Below are 18,128 nucleotides of genomic sequence, written 5' to 3'. Positions count from 1 at the left end.
TCGATTTTTTTTTTTCAACAGGCATTCCCAAAGCAATCTTATATAAATGGTTCTGAAACACGAGGCAGAGACACAGGGGCTGAGTAGAGAGACAGAACTCAAACAAAGAGTCCTGCCTGGGTCACGGACAAAGAATGCCAAAACCTTGGCCCGTGGCCCCCTGAGCTCCTCGAATCTGTCTTGGGCAGAAAACCTCATTCATTTACAATTCATTAAATCTGATCACTGGGACATGGCCTCAGCTGACCTTGCCCCTGTTCCATCTGTGAAATGCAGTCTGGCTTAGAGGCAGGGGCCCCACAGAGCACAGGCAAGCTGCCTAACTGGGTGGCCAGGAGACCAGGTTCACTCCTTACCCCACCACTGTGTAACCTTGGACAAGACACCTTCCTTCCCCAGCCTCAATGGTCGTCCCTATCAAACAACAGTGTTGGATTAGAGGCTGTTCCTGTCTCATCCAATTCTAAGATTCTATGATTAGTCCCTTCTTTGGGGAAGTCGTCCTGATCCCTCAAAGAATGTTTGCTGAAAGGAACTGGTATCTGTGAAATTAAAGCATGCTTAATCAACCAAAAGGAACAAACTGTTTTAGAGCACATTTAAAGCACTCATTTCTGTGTCCCAAGGGAGAACAAAACATTAACTCATTTTGATCCATAGGAATTTTCACCTGTTTGCTGTTGGTCTGAGGTAGCTAAGTACTTTACAAACCTGAAAGTAATAAATAATACTATCATTATAGAGAGCAATTTGGGGCATTCACTGCATAGAGTCAGACTCTAGGCTAAGACCTCTATATACCACAGCAATGGCATGATACAGTCTCATTAACTCCACTTTTGTATGAAAAAAAATGCAGCTCAGAGAGGTTAAGTAACTTGTCCAACGTCACACAGCAAGCGGTAGAAGTAGGAGTCCAACCGTATTCACTGTGGTAGCATCTGAAGCTAACCTGTCATTTTATAAACACATTCTGGTTTATGAGTATGTTACTTGTCTTTCCTTATAGTGGACATCAACTTCGAAAAAAACTTTTTGAGCTATAACTGATGTGCAGTACTATACATTTTTAAATTGTATAACTTGTTTTTTGGTATCAGTATACAAACTGTGAAGGGTCACTACAATCAAGACGGTGAACATATCCATCACCCCCAAAAGCTTCCCCTTAACCTCCTCCCCTCACCCATCTCCAGGCAACCACTGATCTGTTTACTATCACAAGATATGACTTTGCATTTTGTAGACTTTTGTATAAGCGGAATCAGCACATATTTTTCTGTTTGGCTTTTTCCACTCCGCGTAATTATTCTGAGATTCATCCTTGTTGTTGGGCTTATCAAGAATTCCTTTTATTTTTATTGCGGAGTAATATTTCATTGTATGGGATATACCACAATTTGTTTACCTGTTCACCTGCTGATGGACACTTGGGTCATTCACAGGTTTTGGCTCTTACCAGTAAAGCTTCTGTGAACATTCCTGTACAGGACTCTGTACGTAAATATGCTTTTATTTCTCTTGGGTACCTATCTAGGAGTGGAATGGCTGGGTCATAAGCCAGGGGCACATTTCAATTTTTAGGAAGCTGTGAAACTGTTCTCCAAAGCAGTAGCACCGTTTTACATTTCTGTGGCTTCATGTTCTCGCCATAACCAGTCTTTTCAATTTTAGGCGCTTGAATGGGGTTGAAGTCATACCTCATTATGGTTTTAATTTTCATTTTCCTAATGATTAATGATGTTGAGCATCCTTTCACGTGCTTATTGAAAAACATCTTTAGCTATGATATAAAAATTTGACAAAAACAACAGCGCTAGTTACCATGTATTAAACTGTTACCCTGTAACCCTACTATAGGTATACCTGGAGGTATTAGGGGTTCGGTCCCAGACCATGGCAATAAAGTGAATATCGCAATAAAGTGAGTCACATGAATTTGTTGGTTTGCCAGCGCATACAGACATTACATTTACACTACACTGCAGTCCGTTAAGTGTGCCCATGTCTAAAAAAAAGTGTATATACCTTAATTAAACAATACTTTACTGCTAAACAATGCTAACCATCACCGGAGCTTTCAGCTTTTCAGTCGTAATCTTTCTGCTGGTGGAGGGTTTGAAATATTGTGAGAATTACCAAAGTGTGACACAGAGACATGAAGTGAGCACATGTTGTTGGAAGAATGGCGCTGGTAGACTTGCTCAATGCAGGGTTGCCACAAACCTCCAATTTGTAAAAAAAAAAAAAAAAAAAAAATGCAATATCACGGAAGCACAATAAAGTGAGGTATGCCTATATGCGACAGATATGATGCTAAGAGGTTCACATATATTATAGCATCTCACCCTCATAACACATTAATGAGGACAGTATTAACATCCAGTTTTATAGATGGGGAAACAGACTCAGCGAGGTCAGCTAGTTTGGCCTACTTCCCACGACAAGCTGGAGGCAGGGCCAGTTTCCCTTCCAGAGGGCGGGCCTGCCATTTACACTGCTCTCGGGCAGGGCTGGCATCCCATCTCTCAGGCACAGTCAGGACTTGGGAGCATAAGCAGACAGCGGCCAAAAAAAAAATTAAAAGAAAAGAAAAATTTTGTCTACACTGCAGACAAATGTAACACTGACACTGTTACCTCTCACGCAGTCATTCCCTATTTGCTAGAAGCACAGGACAGTTTAGCCAAGGCACACTGTGGCTGAGACCCTGATCAATATATTGATACTGTGTAACATTAAAGGCAAAACAGATGTCTGGAAAGTAGTTAACTGAGAGCCTCAAATCTAAGAACGGGCATCAGAACACCAAAGCTGAGCACGTTTACGATGCGCTGACAGAATCACTGAGAAGAACTTTACTTTTGTTCCTTAAAGGCAGGTGTCCTTCAAGCTGTTGACTCTTATGTAAGCACTGGAAATGTGTCTGGAGTTTTCCTTAGCCCAGAGACTAAGTTCTAGCACCCAGGGCAAGGCTACGTGCTGTAAGGGAAAGATGAGCAGCTAGGAGCAGGCCGGCGAGCCTCTCTGGACGTCAGTTTCTTTCTCTGGGCTGCCGATGGCTCGTGTGGGATTTCTCCCTAATACCCTTCTAGTGCCGGGGATACTGCTGTTTGCACTTAATTGGCAGGAAACACCAAACATGAGAGTGGTAGTAAATGAGACAATATAACAAGAAGAGCCCTACCTAAGCAGAAGAAATTTTACCTTTTACTTTAAAAGGTAAAGGTGTGTTTGAATTGTGGTGTTTTCGTTCCATGTCTACAGAATTACATAGCCCTTGGAAGAGCAGTATTCACATCTCCCGCCATCCTGGACGATGCCCGTGACTCTCCTGCTAATACTCACGATGTGATATCACCTATATATAGTTCCCTTGCACCATCAGAAAACAGTCCAAGCTCCTGAGCTGGCTTCCTTCTTCCTGAGGTCACCACATCCCACCCAGCTTCCCCTGTGGATGCACTTTTCCAGAGCTTACAGCCTTTTTCTCAGGCTCTGTCCTCTGCCTGGGGAGTCCTTCCACATTTCCCCACTTGGAGAGCTCCTAAACTTACAGGGCCCATTAAGAAGAAGGCCTCTCCTCTCTAAAGGCTTACCCTGGTGGCCCCCAGGCAGATTAAGTCACCCTTTACCTGCATTCCCCCTGGCTGGAGTGCTCACCTCCAAGGAGGCCCCTATCCCACTGTATATCTCACATGGTGAGATATATAGCATCAGCAATGACATACAGCATTGCATATATATCATACATATATGGCATATATGATATATAGCACTGCATCATCAGTAAGCTTGTCTGTTTCCTCCCACTTGACCAGTCCAACCCAACAGAAAGAGAAAATACATATTACAAATAATTCTGCATGATAAATAACTACTACAAATATAATAAAGTATAAATAAAATTTTATTCTACCCACATTTCAAGGACCCAATAGCAACATGTGACAAATGGCTACCATATTAGAGAGCACAGATATAGAATGGTTCCATCCCGGTGGAGCTTCTACTGAAAAGCACTGGTCTAGAGTATCTCTTTGGGGAAGTCTTCTCAATGGTGGTAAATTTGTTTCTTTAAAGTGCAGCTGGGCTTCCCTGGTGGCGCAGCGGTGAAGCATCTGCCTGTCAATGCGGGGGACACGGGTTCAAGGCCTGGTCCAGGAAGGTCCCACATGCAGTGGAGCAACTAAGTCTGTGCGCCACAACTACTGAGCCGGCACTCTAGAGCCTGTGTGCCACAACTACTGAAGCCTGTGCGCCTAGAGCCCGTGCTCTGCAACAGGAGAAGCACCGCAACGAGAAGCCTGCACACTGCAGCAAAGTGTAGTCCCCACTTACCGCAACTAGAGAAATCTGCATGTAGCAACGAAGACCCAACACAGCCAAAAATATAAATAAATAAATTTATTAAAAAAAAAAAAAAAAAGTGCAGCTGATTTCCCTAAATAAGCAAAAGATACTGGGACTGCAGTATGCGGAACACGGACAACACCAGGAATACTGATACTATTGGTTACAAGATGCTACTTCTACCTGAGGAGTCACGGCCAACCGTGTCACTTATAAGCTGGCTTTGAAGGTCAATGCTGGCTATTAGGAACCCCTCCAATCCATTCTCCCCCTTACCACTTCATCACCCAGTATGACACCTTTTGCTTGAGTCCTTCTGAAATAACTTGATCTACCATTTTCCTGTTTGTATTTGTATATGCTGTTCCTGCCATGTAGAACATCCTCTCCTGTCACCCTGGCTGACTCATGACCCTTCAACATAGTTCAAGCTTCACCTCCTAGGTGACACCTTCCCTGATGGCCTCTATGCAGAAGTGGCCGCCCTCCTGTATGCCCCCTGTATATGTACACCCTTCTTCAATCACTCCTTCACAGGCATGTGTCTTGAAGGTAGCAGCTGTCTTTTTCCCTGACTTGGCCAACCACGGTGCCTGGCAAGTTGCACATGCTTGACAAATACTAATTGATAGACTTGTGAATGAATGCCTGAACTTCCAAAGTCCCAAGGAGGAGTTCCAACCCTGTGTCCAGCAGTGACAGCATCACCTGAATGAATGTGTGGCCCCTCCAGGTTACCACCTCTGAAGGCAGCCCTCCTGGTTAGAATGTGTACACTCCAGGCCATATTTATAACAGGCTTGGCTTATAAATGTTTGAAGCATAGGATGTAAAGAGGTCCATGGACGGCAGCTGAGCCATCCCCCTGCCTTCACAACAAACTCACATCCAAAGCAGGCAAGAAGATAAAAACCTACCTGGCTTTTTACAGAATTCAAAACCACCCCCAGCGAGCCATGGCAACCCTGGATCAAGAACTGAGGGCACCTCCCTCTCTGTGCTGAGTCAGTGGCCTCTGTCTGCTGTGTGACTCACCCCGCTGCTTATAAACCACCTGAGCAGCTGGGAACAAGGAAGCTGCGTGGCCCACACCCACGGGGATGAGTACTGCTGCCTCCACGTTCAGAATGGCACCCACTGTGACCACAGCCCGGGGATGGATGTGATCTCTCCTGCCTCACTCACTCAAAGGCAACGGGGTCCATCAATCCCCAGCTCTTTCCTGTGAGTCAGGGGTGGGTACTGGGTAAGATGGTAAAATCAGATTGGCAGTCAAGAAGCTCAAAATTTGGACTCGATGCTGTGATATGGACTTTACGGTGGGTTCAAGTGCCACCACACAGCCATTTACCATACATGGTGTGTTGCGGATCAGGTCCCAGCCTTATTTCCTCCACTTGAAGTGAAGCTAACGCCCTCCTACAGGGTTGTTTGTAAGGAGGTAGAGAGATTAGGGGCTGCCACACAGCAGTTGAGAAGATATTGGACACCATCCCTGTCTCCTCCCCTTGGCCAGACGTCCCATGAACTAGCTGGTTTTGTGGTTGCGGCAAGGTCCATCCTCCTCTGAGTCCTCAGGTTCTCTAACGACACAGGTGAGCCAAATTATCCCTCAGTTCCCTTCCAGATCCAGGGTGGGAAGGTGTTGGGTATGACGATTCCAGTGTGACTGTGTGTGTGTGTGTGTGTGTGTGTGTGTGTGTGTATGTGTGTGCGTGTATGGGGGGGAGAGGGGGAGAGAGGGCGAGGCCATTTTTTTTTTTTTTTTTTTTTACTTCCCTTAATGGAGTAAGGCAGATTGAAATATTTTGATTCCAACCCATTGTGTTCTCTTTGTTCTGTATATATTTTTAAAGCTTATCTTTGTCCTTTCAACAATGCAAATCCTCACAATACAAGGTAAAGTTTTTCTCCCTCCCGATGACTTAACATATAAAAAAGAGTTAAACCCTTATTCTCTGTATTTAAATCTTTGATGCTTCCGATAAAACAGGTTGGAAGGGGTTGGAACAGAAAAGCACTCCATTTAACTGAGTGACTAATAGAAAGAAAAGGCAGGCTTGCTGCCCGCCCAGAAGAACGGCAACCAGAGCGCTTGCAGGGCAGCCTTCTGCCTTGATCACTTCTCAGAACCCTGTCCCTTCTTGAATCCATGGAGTCAGCGCTTCCCAAAGAGTTTCTGAAGGAACGCTGCTCTTAGGAGAGGTTCTGCAAACACTTTTTTAAACTCTTATGTTGGGAGTTCGAGAACACTTATGTGCTATTTCCCTCTCATGGAGATTCACATCTGTAGAGTCAAAGCTCTGAGAATTCCTGCAGTGCGAGAACATATTTAACCTGTCTCATTCAGCATTTCTCAAATGTATTTGGACACAAACCAGTGTTTTAACGGGGTTCTTCTCCTTCACGGAAAAAAAAAAAAGCTATTACGCCCTTCCACATATCCACACACACACGCAATATGGAAAAAATGCTTGAAACGCTGTTCCAGGAGGCCAGCATGGGGCAGAGGTAACAGCACACATTTCAGAGTCGGATAAAGTCAGGTTCAATTCTAAATCCACCAGCAGGGTAGCCTTAGGGATGTTACTTAACTTTCCATAGCCTCAGCTTTGCCATCAGTGAAATCCCAGCTGATAATATCTGGAGTGGCGCTTGTGTGTGCCTTAGGTGAGACGAGCCCTGCACAGAAGTTATCTGCCACACAGAGGAATTTTTAAAATGTGACTCTGTCTCATCTCTCCCTTTTGCAAAATCACATGCGGAGACATTTGAAAACACACTGGTCATTTTTTTAAACGCTCATAAAATTTTAAATCAAATCAAACTATTTTACATAAGAAGCCTTCTTGGAAAGTCATTCTATTACCGAGTCTGCAAGTTTTCTTAGAGTCATCCAGAAAAAGAAAAAAAAAGGCACGGCCGCTTCCATACGCATATATGTGAAGGAGACCGAGTATTTCATACAGCTCTCTGGAATTTAATATCAAGGAATTTGCCCGTGTCAAATAGTACTTTATTTAACGGAATGTGATATCACTTGATACAGTCATAAAGTGCCTTCCTATTAAAATACAGCTGTTATTAACATTACTAACAACTGCTTTATCCCAGTGCATTTTATTGAAGTCATAACGATGGGCACTTTTGGAATAAGTGTCCCTGGCTAATTTTCAGAGGCCTATCTCCCACAGAGAGTTCATATGGTAATTCCAGTGGGGTAAACCCCAGCGGGGTTTTCACCAAGGTAGAATGAAGAGTTTAAAATGCTTGAAAGAGAGTCATCTCCAGGTCACCAATAATTAAATAGGAGCTAAAGGAACAGAATATGGAAAATGCGTAATCTTCCCTGGCTCTGAAATTAAAAAAAAGGTATCAGGGGACAGTACCTTTGCAGGGAGACTTGATCTCCATCTACAGTAGGATTCCTTTCAAGCCTGGATGTCTATTTCAAAATACTCATTAAAAGTCTATGATGGACTTTAATTATGAGAGGCAGGTGATAAGAGTGCACTCTCTCCGGGCTTCCCTGGTGGCGCAGTGGTTGAGAGTCCGCCTGCCGATGCAGGGGACGCGGGTTCGTGCCCCGGTCCGGGAAGATCCCACATGCCGTGGAGCGGCTGGGCCCGTGAGCCATGGTCGCTGGGCCTGCGCATCCGGAGCCTGTGCTCCGCAACGGGAGAGGCCACGACAGTGAGAGGCCCGCGTACCGCAAAAAAAAAAAAAAAAAAAAAAAAAAGAGTGCACTCTCTCCCGTTGTCTGGGGTGGTTTAGAGCTGCTAATCACCCCCTTCTAAGAGGTGCAATGTACAGATACCACTTTAAAGAGGATGGCTGGACTGCCAGGGAGGGCTTCTTACCCCACAGGTGGTGCTGACAGAAAGCGAGTTAAAATACCGTGGGGCCCCTGCAAAGTGCACTGAAGGGACCTCTTGCTAAAATCAGTGACAGGGCTTCCCTGGTGGCGCAGTAGTTCAGAGTCCGCCTGCCGATGCAGGGGACACGGGTTCGTGCCCCGGTCCGGGAAGATCCCACATGCCGCGGAGCGGCTGGGCCCGTGAGCCATGGCTGCTGAGCCTGCGAGTCCGGAGCCTGTGCTCCGTAACGGGAGAGCCACAACAGTGAGAGGCCCCGCGTACCGCAAAAAAAAAAAAGCAAGTGACAGTTTCCCGTTAATACACAGTTGTTGGACCAAGGGACTCCCCCATCGCTTCTCACTTCTGAGCCTCCAAGGTCGTGTACACACACACACACACACACACACACACACACACACACACACACACGGTAAAGGACAGCAGAGAAAGGAGCCCATCTTTTTTTTTTTTTTTGCGGTACGCGGGCCTCTCACTGTTGTGGCTCTCCCGTTGCGGAGCACAGGCTCCGGACGCGCAGGCTCAGCGGCCATGGCTCACGGGCCCAGCCGCTCCGCGGCATGTGGGATCTTCCCGGACCGGGGCACGAACCCGTGTCCCCTGCATCGGCAGGCGGACTCTCAACCACTGCACCACCAGGGAAGCCCGAGCCCATCTTAATAGAAGTAGCCAACTCTAGAATCAGAAAGACCTGAATTTGAATCTTGACTCCCTCACTTCCTGCTGTGTGGTCTTAGGTAAGTTACTTAACCTCTCTGAGCCTCCACTGTCTGTCTGTAAAATGGAGACAAGAATACCTGCCACCTAAATTTAATGAGGCCCCTGATAATAGGCTACCTCATAATGTCATCCAGCCCTAGGAAAGCAGAAGCCTTGGAGTCTGTGTTTGTCTGACTCCATTGTTTCCTGTATAACAACTCCCTCCGCCCTGAGAGAGAAACTTGCTGGAGAGACCAGCTAAGAAAGAAAAACGATAAATTATTCAAAGGCATTAACATCAAGTCTGATGTAGATATAAAAATAGTTACAAAACACCCACAATCCTCTTGTTTTCATTACAGCAACCTGCCTCCCTGGGAGGAACAGGAGGGGCTAGGGTCTGGCCTGAGGCTGGGGCCTGGGCCTGGGCCTGGGCCAGGAAAGCCTCATCAGGCTTCTATTTTGCTCTTCTAACTACTCATCTTTGAACAAAGACCAGGAAGGCACTTGCTTGTCACCTCTTTATTTTAAACCAGGCTTCGGATAGGCTGGCTTAGTTTGGAACTGACAGTATGCTCAGCTATCGGAGCAGCTGAGAATCTCTACATCTTGCCTTCTGTGAGCTCTCCAAGGATGCTGGGCCTGATCCCAAAGCTCAGATGCCAAGGAGCTGGCTGGTAGGCTGCCCTGAGCCTAATCCCTCTAGGAGTCCCATGCCACGGGCCTGTGTCGCCCAGAAGGACTATGCTGTTCCCAGAGGCACATATTCTGGGAAGAGAACAGGAAGAATCCAGCTGGAGTTAATGTTTACTGAGCACCTACTGTGTGCCAGGCACCCTGCCAGATACTTCACCTATATTGCCTCTGACAGCCCTCACAACAAATCCCTAATTAGTTGAAAGCCTGTACATTTCACAGGTGAGGAAACTGAGATTCAGGGAAGTTAAGGGACTTCCCCCCAAAGCTCCGCCGAAGAGTCAGGGCTCAGACTGAGATAACCTGACTCCCAAGCTTGCCCTCTCCCCCACCCCCTCCATAAGAGCAGAGCATGTGGTATGAAAAGGTCTCCATGAAATATTCAGCTGCCTTTGTAGCTCCTGTTGCCTCCAGGCCAGATCTGAATGCTTACTCAGGGCTTTTTGTTTTTGGCAGGGGAGCTACATGGAAACAATTTCCAATTCATACTTAACAAGACAGAGAAAAGAAGGGCCTGTTCTGGCCTGCTCCAGGTTTGGGGGAAATCTATGCTCACGCCAGGAACAGTAGGCACGGAGCAGGACTTGAGGGAGGGTTAAATGGGAGGCCAGAATCAAACCTCCTGCTTCCATGAGCCAAGGGTCCCAGAGAGTCTCTCTGGCCGACTTTGCAGGAGAGAAAAGGGGAGTGATCGGCAAGTGAGAGGAAGCCCCGGAGGACAGAGGAGGAATATGATCGCAATATTTCTTGTCCTTTTGAAAAACATATTCTCACCCTTCAAGTCTGACCCCAAACACTTCTTTCTGTTGGAATCTTGTTTTGCCTCCCCCAGACAACCTGGGTGTGAGAGTTCTTTCTCAGATGTGTCTCCTTGGTGCCAGGCTGTGCTGGAGGCCTGATTAATGTTACTCCATCTCCTCCTGAAAGCAGGTCCTGTTACTCCATATTAAAGATGAAGGAACTAAGACTGAGAAATTACTGAATCTGCCAAAGGTCATACAAACCAGCGCAGCAGATCTCAACCAGGGACCACTCCGCCACGACAAAGAATCATCCAGTTAATGGTGCCAAAACGGAGAAGGCGTGGGCCAGTGATGGCTCAGCCAGGATTTAAACAAGGTCGGCCTGACTCTCCAACTCACCACGTCTGATAATACTCTTACGCTATCGTAAGAACCTTTAGGTCTGAGTGGATTCCCCTGCCCTTCTGTCCTGAATGACACCTACTGCAGGTTACAGCTCACTCAGCAAGCTTTAACGCACTGATTAATCAGGATACTCCATAACCGTGCCAAGGATCCAGATGAGCAGCCTCAGCAAAGGGAGCCAGCCGTTCGGTAACTGAATCTTTAAAGAGTCCAGCTTCCCACCGCCTGCAGGAAGCTTCTCCTCCATACTCTGACAGCCCCTGCTTGCACTCCTCCCATGATGGGGAGCTCACTCTCTTCACAGGCAGTGCAATACTTGGTAGGATGTTCTCCCTGATACTGAACTGAAGCCAGCTCTCCACCCAGCTCTGGCCTACCTTGGCCTCTGGAGCCCTTGCGCAAAGATTGCTGGTTAGTTCCTAAGAAACCAGCCCCAGAGTCCTGGTCAGGTTTTCCTGACTGCTGGAATGGTGAAGTAGAAGAACACAGATGTGGAGCCAGAAAGAGCCAGACTCAAATCCTGGCTCCATTGCTCATAGAGCTGGTAACGGAGCGTCGCAAGTCAGCCTGGCAGAGCTGCAAAGTTCAGCACACAGTAGGGGGGGCACTCAGCACATAGTAGGGATCAAATGGCCTATCTTAGCCGGACCTGGCACCCCCTCTGCTGTGAGCTCTGTGACATCTGCTGGCCTTCCCCATGTCACATCCTCTCTCTGGCCTCTGCCTGCCTGCCTGCCTCTGGGGTCCACTTCTGAACAAGTAACTTGAATTTCACGATTATTAAGGGATGGGAAACTGAGATGAGTGACAACACCAAATCAAGAAATGACAACCATGAGAGTTACCATGGCAACACTTTAACTTGAAAAGTTCCAAGAATGTGCTGTAAATGATAGGCATTCCACCCACCCATCCCTGGCCCCGCCACACACACACACACACACACACACACACACACACACACACACACACACACCGGCCCAAAGGTGGGGGCCTTAGAAACTTGTTTGGTGCCTGAGACAATCACCCAAACTCTGGTGTAGAATGAATTTCCAGCCTATTTCCACCTTCAGGGGTAGGTTATGAAGGGAAATTCTCTTTCTAGGAACCTTAATTAATTTTAGCTACAAGGCACCAGTCATCAGTGCAGGCAGGTGTCGGGAGAGGCTGCACATCTTCTATTAAAAGTTTTAGCTGAAAATTCAGAGACATCTGAAGATGGTGTGTATCTTTTTCTTTTTTTTTTTGCGGTACGTGGGCCTCTCACTGTTGTGGCCTCTCCCGTTGCGGAGCACAGGCTCCGTACGCGCAGGCCCAGCGGCCATGGCTCACGGGCCCAGCCGCTCCGCGGCATGTGGGATCTTCCCAGACCGGGGCACGAACCCGTGTCCCCTGCATCGGCAGGCGGACTCTCGACCACTGCGCCACCAGGGAAGCCCAATGGTGTGTACCTTGCTCCTGCCACAAAGGAGAGTGGACAAGCTCCCCACCCCTCCACTTCCCGTGGACTAACTACAGAACAGCTCCTGCAGACGGACATCTCCTTTACGGTCAGGTAGATCTGGGCAGGAACCCTGGCTCCCTGACTCACTGGTGTAGGTGCGGGGGTGACCTTGGGTAAGAGGTCGAACCTCTGTGGGCCCCATTTCCTCCTCTGGAAAATGCGAAAAACAAGACCTCAGCTTGAGGGCTGTGAGGACTCAAGAGGTCATGTAGGCCAAACGCAGCACAGAATTCAGCAAAGATTGAGAGGCTCTTCTTGAGAATGGCAGACACTCTCTAGGCCCTGGGGTTACCTCAGTGAACAAAACACCAAGATGGCTGCCTCGTGGAGACACACCATGGTCCCAAGAGGCTAAACAGACAAATGGAAAACAGCCAGACATATATGAAAACAGAAATCCGATCCCCCAAGCTCTGTAGAAACCAGCCCCCCATGGTCAGGACTTGGTCAGTAACCTGCCAGCTTTCCTAATTTTTCCTCCCGTCCACATCAGGACCAATGAGAAAAGACAAATATGCTTCCCAAAGCAAACACAGAAGACGGCCCGCTCCCAGCTGCCTCAGGCCAACAGCCTCCAATCACAGCAGCGCTCAAGCCTTCCCCTGTTTTCACTGTCGACCTTCCCCACTTCCCTGCCTGCCTTTGAGTCTCACCCGAGGCTCATGATGGTGGCCGGTTCCCTTGTTACAGCCAGCTCTGAATAAAGAGCCTCTGCCTGCTCTCAGCTGGGCGGCCTTTATTGATGTCCACAGCCCATACGCATAACAAAGAAGTAAATTATAGAGCATGTCCTGCCCTTGAACTGGACCCCCAGTCCTGCCCTCAGATTATTCTTAACACAGCAGCCAGAGTGATCTTGTTAAAATCGTAACACAGGGCTTCCCTGGTGGCGCAGTGGTTTAGAATCCACCTGTCGATGCAGGGGACACGGGTTCGTGCCCCGGTCCGGGAAGATCCCACATGCCGCGGAGCGGCTAGGCCCGTGAGCCATGGCCACTGAGCCTGCGTGTCCGGAGCCTGTGCCCTGCAACGGGAGAGGCCACAACAGTGAGAGGCCCGCGTACCACAAAAAAAAAAAGAAAATCGTAATGCATAGTATTGAACACCATGGAAAGAAGAAAATACACAGCAGGGTAGGAGGGGCCTGGAAAACTAGGGGCAGGGAAGGGGGTTCACCAATGCAACAGGTGGGCCTTGAGGAGAAGGTGATGGAGGAGCAAAGACTTGGAGGTGGGCAGCTAGCCATGCAGATGTCCAGGGGAAGAATACTCCAGGCAGAAGTCATAGCCTTGAGGCAGGAGTGGGCCTGAAGTGTTCCAACAGAGCAGGAGGTGGGGTCAGAGATGCTGGGGAGACTTGGCATGGACTCCTCCACGTTGGAGGAGTCCACCTCCTTTGTAGGTCATGTAAGGACTATGACCTTTACTCCAAGGCCAACGGGGAGCCATTACAGAGTTTTGAACAGAGGGGTGACCTGTTCTGATTCACATCTTGATGGGATCACTCTAGCTGCTGTGTTGAGAATGAAGTGCAAGGGGGTGAGTACAGAAGCAGGAGCCCAGTGAGGGAAGCTATGCAGTCCTCCAGATACGAGAAGATGGGGCTCCGACCAGGGTGGCAAAAGTGCAGGTGGTGGGAATGGTCAGGCTCTGGATATATTGTGATTATGAGCCTAAAGTTTGGGAGACACCGTGTTAGTGGCTTTCTTCTCCCTTTCCCTCTTCCCTCAAAAATACAGACATCTTCACAGATCCAGGAAGCAAACTGTGGTCCTGGTCACCCTGACAGCCCAATGACCATCGCACTGAGCATGGATGCCGTTCCACACACACTGGCCAGGAGCTGGGGTGCCAGCGGGGCACGTCTGCTCTGGGTGTCTCCAGTGATACCCTGGCACTGCTGGTGAGTGACAGCTCCCCACATAAAATGTGAGCAATGATCACTTCCTTGATCTAACTCTTAGCAAACAAGAGGGAACTTAAACTGGGCTCAATCCTTCCCCGGGACCATTTAGCATCACATATCAAAAGCCTTAAAAAAAAAAAAAAAAAAAGCTGCAAAATCTTTGACCCAGCAATTTCAAGTAAAGAAATTGGGCTGAAGGAAATAAACAGACAAGCACATTAAAATGTTGATCTCAGCATTATTGACAGTGGTAAGAAACTGAAAACAGGAACTTGGTTAAACAAATAATGACATATCCTTATGACGGACTACTACGTCGCTATTTAAAGTCATTTTGGAGAGAAGGTTTAATGGCATGGGGAAATGTGATATACTAAGGTTGCAAAACCTTAGTAATAATCTGTACAATCTGCTCCAAATGGTGGGGGAGGGGGTTGGGGGAGGGGAAGTAGGATTATATGTAGACTCAATATTGGAGAGAAAACCAAAATGCTGGGAGGAGCTACCTCTACATGGCAGGATCATGGGTCATTTTCATTTGTTTTCTGGGTTATCTTAGGTTTCTAAAACTTTCTGTTGTTTACAGGTACTACGGGTGTAATCAGAAAAAAAAATCACATTAAATAAAAACATGATAAACGTTATAAAATTTTCAAAGTAATATTTATCCTAGCAATAAAAACAACTACCTATTCCACAATGTGTCATGAGGTTTAATTAGTTTGAGGACAGGAAAGAAGCCTGAAGAGGACAATGTAGTACGTGGAACTGGAATCTTTCTGTGACATTATGAAAATGACCAGTGTTTACTATGTCTAGTGTCCCCCTGCAGCTGCCACCACTGAGGCCACCACAATACCGACAAAGAGATGTGCAAATCTGGTGGACTGCGCTCACTCTGATACTCCACGCATGGTAGTCCTGAACTTGGGGAGATGAGAAGGAGGGAGCAGGAAGAAAGATCAAGGTTTTAGAACCTGTGGGCCTTCAACAAACAGCATCAGCATCTCCTGGGAGCTTATTAGAAATGCAGAGTCTCAGGCCCACGCTCCCGCTGACTGAATCAGAACCCATGCTTGGAAGAGTCCCCAGGCAGTGCCCATGCACGTTAAGTTTCAAAGGCCCTCTCCAGAACACAGCATGTTTTCCCAGCTTGGGGCACGGGGGTGGGGTGTGGTTTGAGATGATCTCAAGTAGGAGGATTTCTCAAGCAAATATTAATTACCTAAAAGATGTCAAAATCACCCAAACCATCCAGAGGTGCAGAGTCTCCAAGCCTTTGGGCCATATCGGGACTCTGGCACCAACCCTGAAGAGCTACTTCCACCTCATTAGCCTTTTACAGGAAGTGGAACCGGATCAGGCATTCCCTTTTCTTCCCAGGGAATCCTGAGGCCCCGCTGGCTGGGTGGAGAGCTGTGTGTGAATAGTTAATAGCGCTCTGCCCAGAAACAAACATAAAAGGAGCAAAACCAGGTCAAAGCAGTATCACAACATCTCCAGGCGAGGGCTAGGCCTTTTCTAGCACTCAGAACATAACTGTGTTGGAACAAGAGGATAGGCTGGGAGACAAGGCTACTTTTCTAACCCTTGAAGATGCCCCAGGTTGCCAGAAGGCCCGGGAAAGGGGAAGGGGTGGGAAAGAAGCCTCGATTGCTGTATCTGTAGTCCCACGGCTCAGATAAATTAGGTCACCTGCCTCATACATAAATCCCTCAACACAGGATCACTTTACACTTCTTTGAAGAAGGGAGGAAACAAACATGTCACGAGGCTCTACACTCTGCACCATTTCTCAGTCTCGGCTACACCTTGGCATCACCTGGGGAGCTTTGCAGAGCTCTGATGCCTGGGTCCCAGCCAGAGCCGTTATGGGGCACTCGGAGGTGGGGCTGGGGTGCTGGTCATTGATAAGAGTCCCCAGGTGATGCTAAGGTACGGCCAAGGCTGGAACTCGAAATCTAGCACCTGCCGACAGCTCAGAGAAGCAGGTAGAGAATGATTCTAGCCAAGCTGGTGCAGAGTGGCAAAGGGACAGAGCTGGAATCAGAACCAGGATGGTTTTTCCACTTCTACAGGCACGTCCATTTTCAGAAGGCAGGGATGCCAGAGGTCCTCTCGGAGTCTGACCTGCAAAAACCTGAATAGGCTTCCTTGAACCCTCCCAAGCACCCAGACTGCCCCCCAACACACATGCACACCTATGTCCACCGCTGAACTATGATGACAGTTCAGTCAAGGCTCTGGAAGGAAGAATCACAGGACCAGGAGGTGAGTGGGTGAGGAGATAACAGGAAGGAAAAATAGCGATGCCAAGAGCTGCCATTCACACAGAAGACGCTGCCTGTGAGGCACTCTACAGGCTTCACCAATCCCACACCAACCCTTTGAGGTAGAGACTTCTACTTTCCATTTTATAAATGAAAAAAAGAATGTTGAAAGCTCAGAGAAGTAACTTACTTGAACTCATACAGCTACCAGGAGACGAACAGCGAATTCAACCCAAAATCCATTGGCACTGACTACTGTCTTACATGGCTTTAAAAAGTACTTAACTGAAGCACCTGGGAGAACCATCCATAGTGGAGGAAAAAGAACTCATGACTCTGGTGACCCTCAAGAAGTTACTTTGAAGGCTCTGGAAATAACGATGCTCATTCAACAATGACAAGGACTCACAAAACTGCCACATTCTTTCATGATAATCCTCTCAACATCCTTACCCAGTAATCATTATTATTCCCAATTTATGTATAAGGAAACTAAGGCGTGGAGACATTAGGTAACTTGCCGAGGTCCCACAGCAATAAAGTATCAGGATTGGCAGCGGGGGCCATCCACGAATCCGGGCTCTCTTTCAAGCTACCAAGAGGGGAAGTGTGGGAGGAGACCTTTCAAGAGGGCAAAAAGTGAGCTGGACCACAGCGTCCTGGATACTTCCTGGAAAGTGTTTCTAGGCCGAGCATCCCTGCCTCTGTCACTCTATCAGGGCTACTTTTTAGTTAGGCATCTCTTTGCTATAATCATTCAATCTGCATAAAAAGGAATGTCCACTTTATTTATTCCTGGAGAGGGACGAGCGCACGGCTGGGAAATGTTGAGGGGTTTACACCGGATTAGGATGAAGTGCATCCCAGGGAAACCAATACACAAAGGAAAACGGCCCAGGCAGCAACAGAGCTTGCCAGCCTGTCCCAGAGACGGCGCATGACTCGGCATCCGCCAGGAATCGGTTGAGTCCCAGCTCTGCAAACCCGAACCCACGTGACAGGGACAAGTCTGGCAACCACCAGATGCCACACTCCTTCATTAGGAAAGTAGGGATCCTGCCAACCTCCAGAGAGCATCCTGGGGGACAAAGTGGCTGACGTTCTCAATGGCACCGCACACCCGGCCCCAAAGTCACCTGCGTCATTACTTACCTGTGTGTGCCAGGTGTTTTGAACACTTAATCCTCACAGCCGTGTGATAGGAGATGGGCTCCGCTGCTTTCCCGATTTTACAGAGGAGGACTCTGAGGCCCAGAAGGGTTGCCCGAGGTCACACAGCCAGGAGGTGAAGGTCAGGGTCTGACCCAGTTCTTTCGGGCTCCAAAGCTGATGTTCTCCCCCAACACTCCAGGCTGCTCAGCAGTGATCACCTCGGAGCGCTCACCGTAGAGACTGACTTCAGGGTCTGTAAAGAGCGATTCAGGTTGGATGCTAGGAAGCACGTCCAGGCCTTGACGGCAGACAAACACTAGACGGGATAAGCCAGAAATTCCAAACTGCTAGAAAGGGCAGATTAGGAACAGCTGGGAGTCCCTGACCACACAGCACAGGGGAGAGCACAGGGCCCCGGGGTGGGGGTGGGGGGGCACGCAGTTGTCAAACTCTGTAGGTTAGTTCAGTTAAAAAAAAAAAAAAAAAAAGTAAAATAAAATAAAACACAAAATTAGGGGAAAAAGCT

The 18,128-nt window shown here is 47.9% G+C and overlaps 1 long non-coding RNA gene across 1 annotated transcript in view; it reads right to left on the bottom strand.

The window, feature by feature from the left end:
- The window catches only part of LOC116758103, a 291,549-nt gene extending 273,838 nt beyond the window's left edge, over positions 1-17,711 (bottom strand). The window contains exon 1 of the long non-coding RNA XR_004351144.1: positions 17,603-17,711. This is a non-coding gene — a long non-coding RNA (uncharacterized LOC116758103). The remainder of the gene's footprint in view (positions 1-17,602) is intronic.
- Positions 17,712-18,128: the final 417 nt, after the last annotated feature.

This window comes from Phocoena sinus, chromosome 8 (genome assembly GCF_008692025.1).
Source record: "Phocoena sinus isolate mPhoSin1 chromosome 8, mPhoSin1.pri, whole genome shotgun sequence".
Taxonomy (NCBI): Eukaryota; Metazoa; Chordata; class Mammalia; order Artiodactyla; family Phocoenidae; genus Phocoena; species Phocoena sinus.
This window is presented reverse-complemented; position numbering and strand designations above follow the sequence as displayed.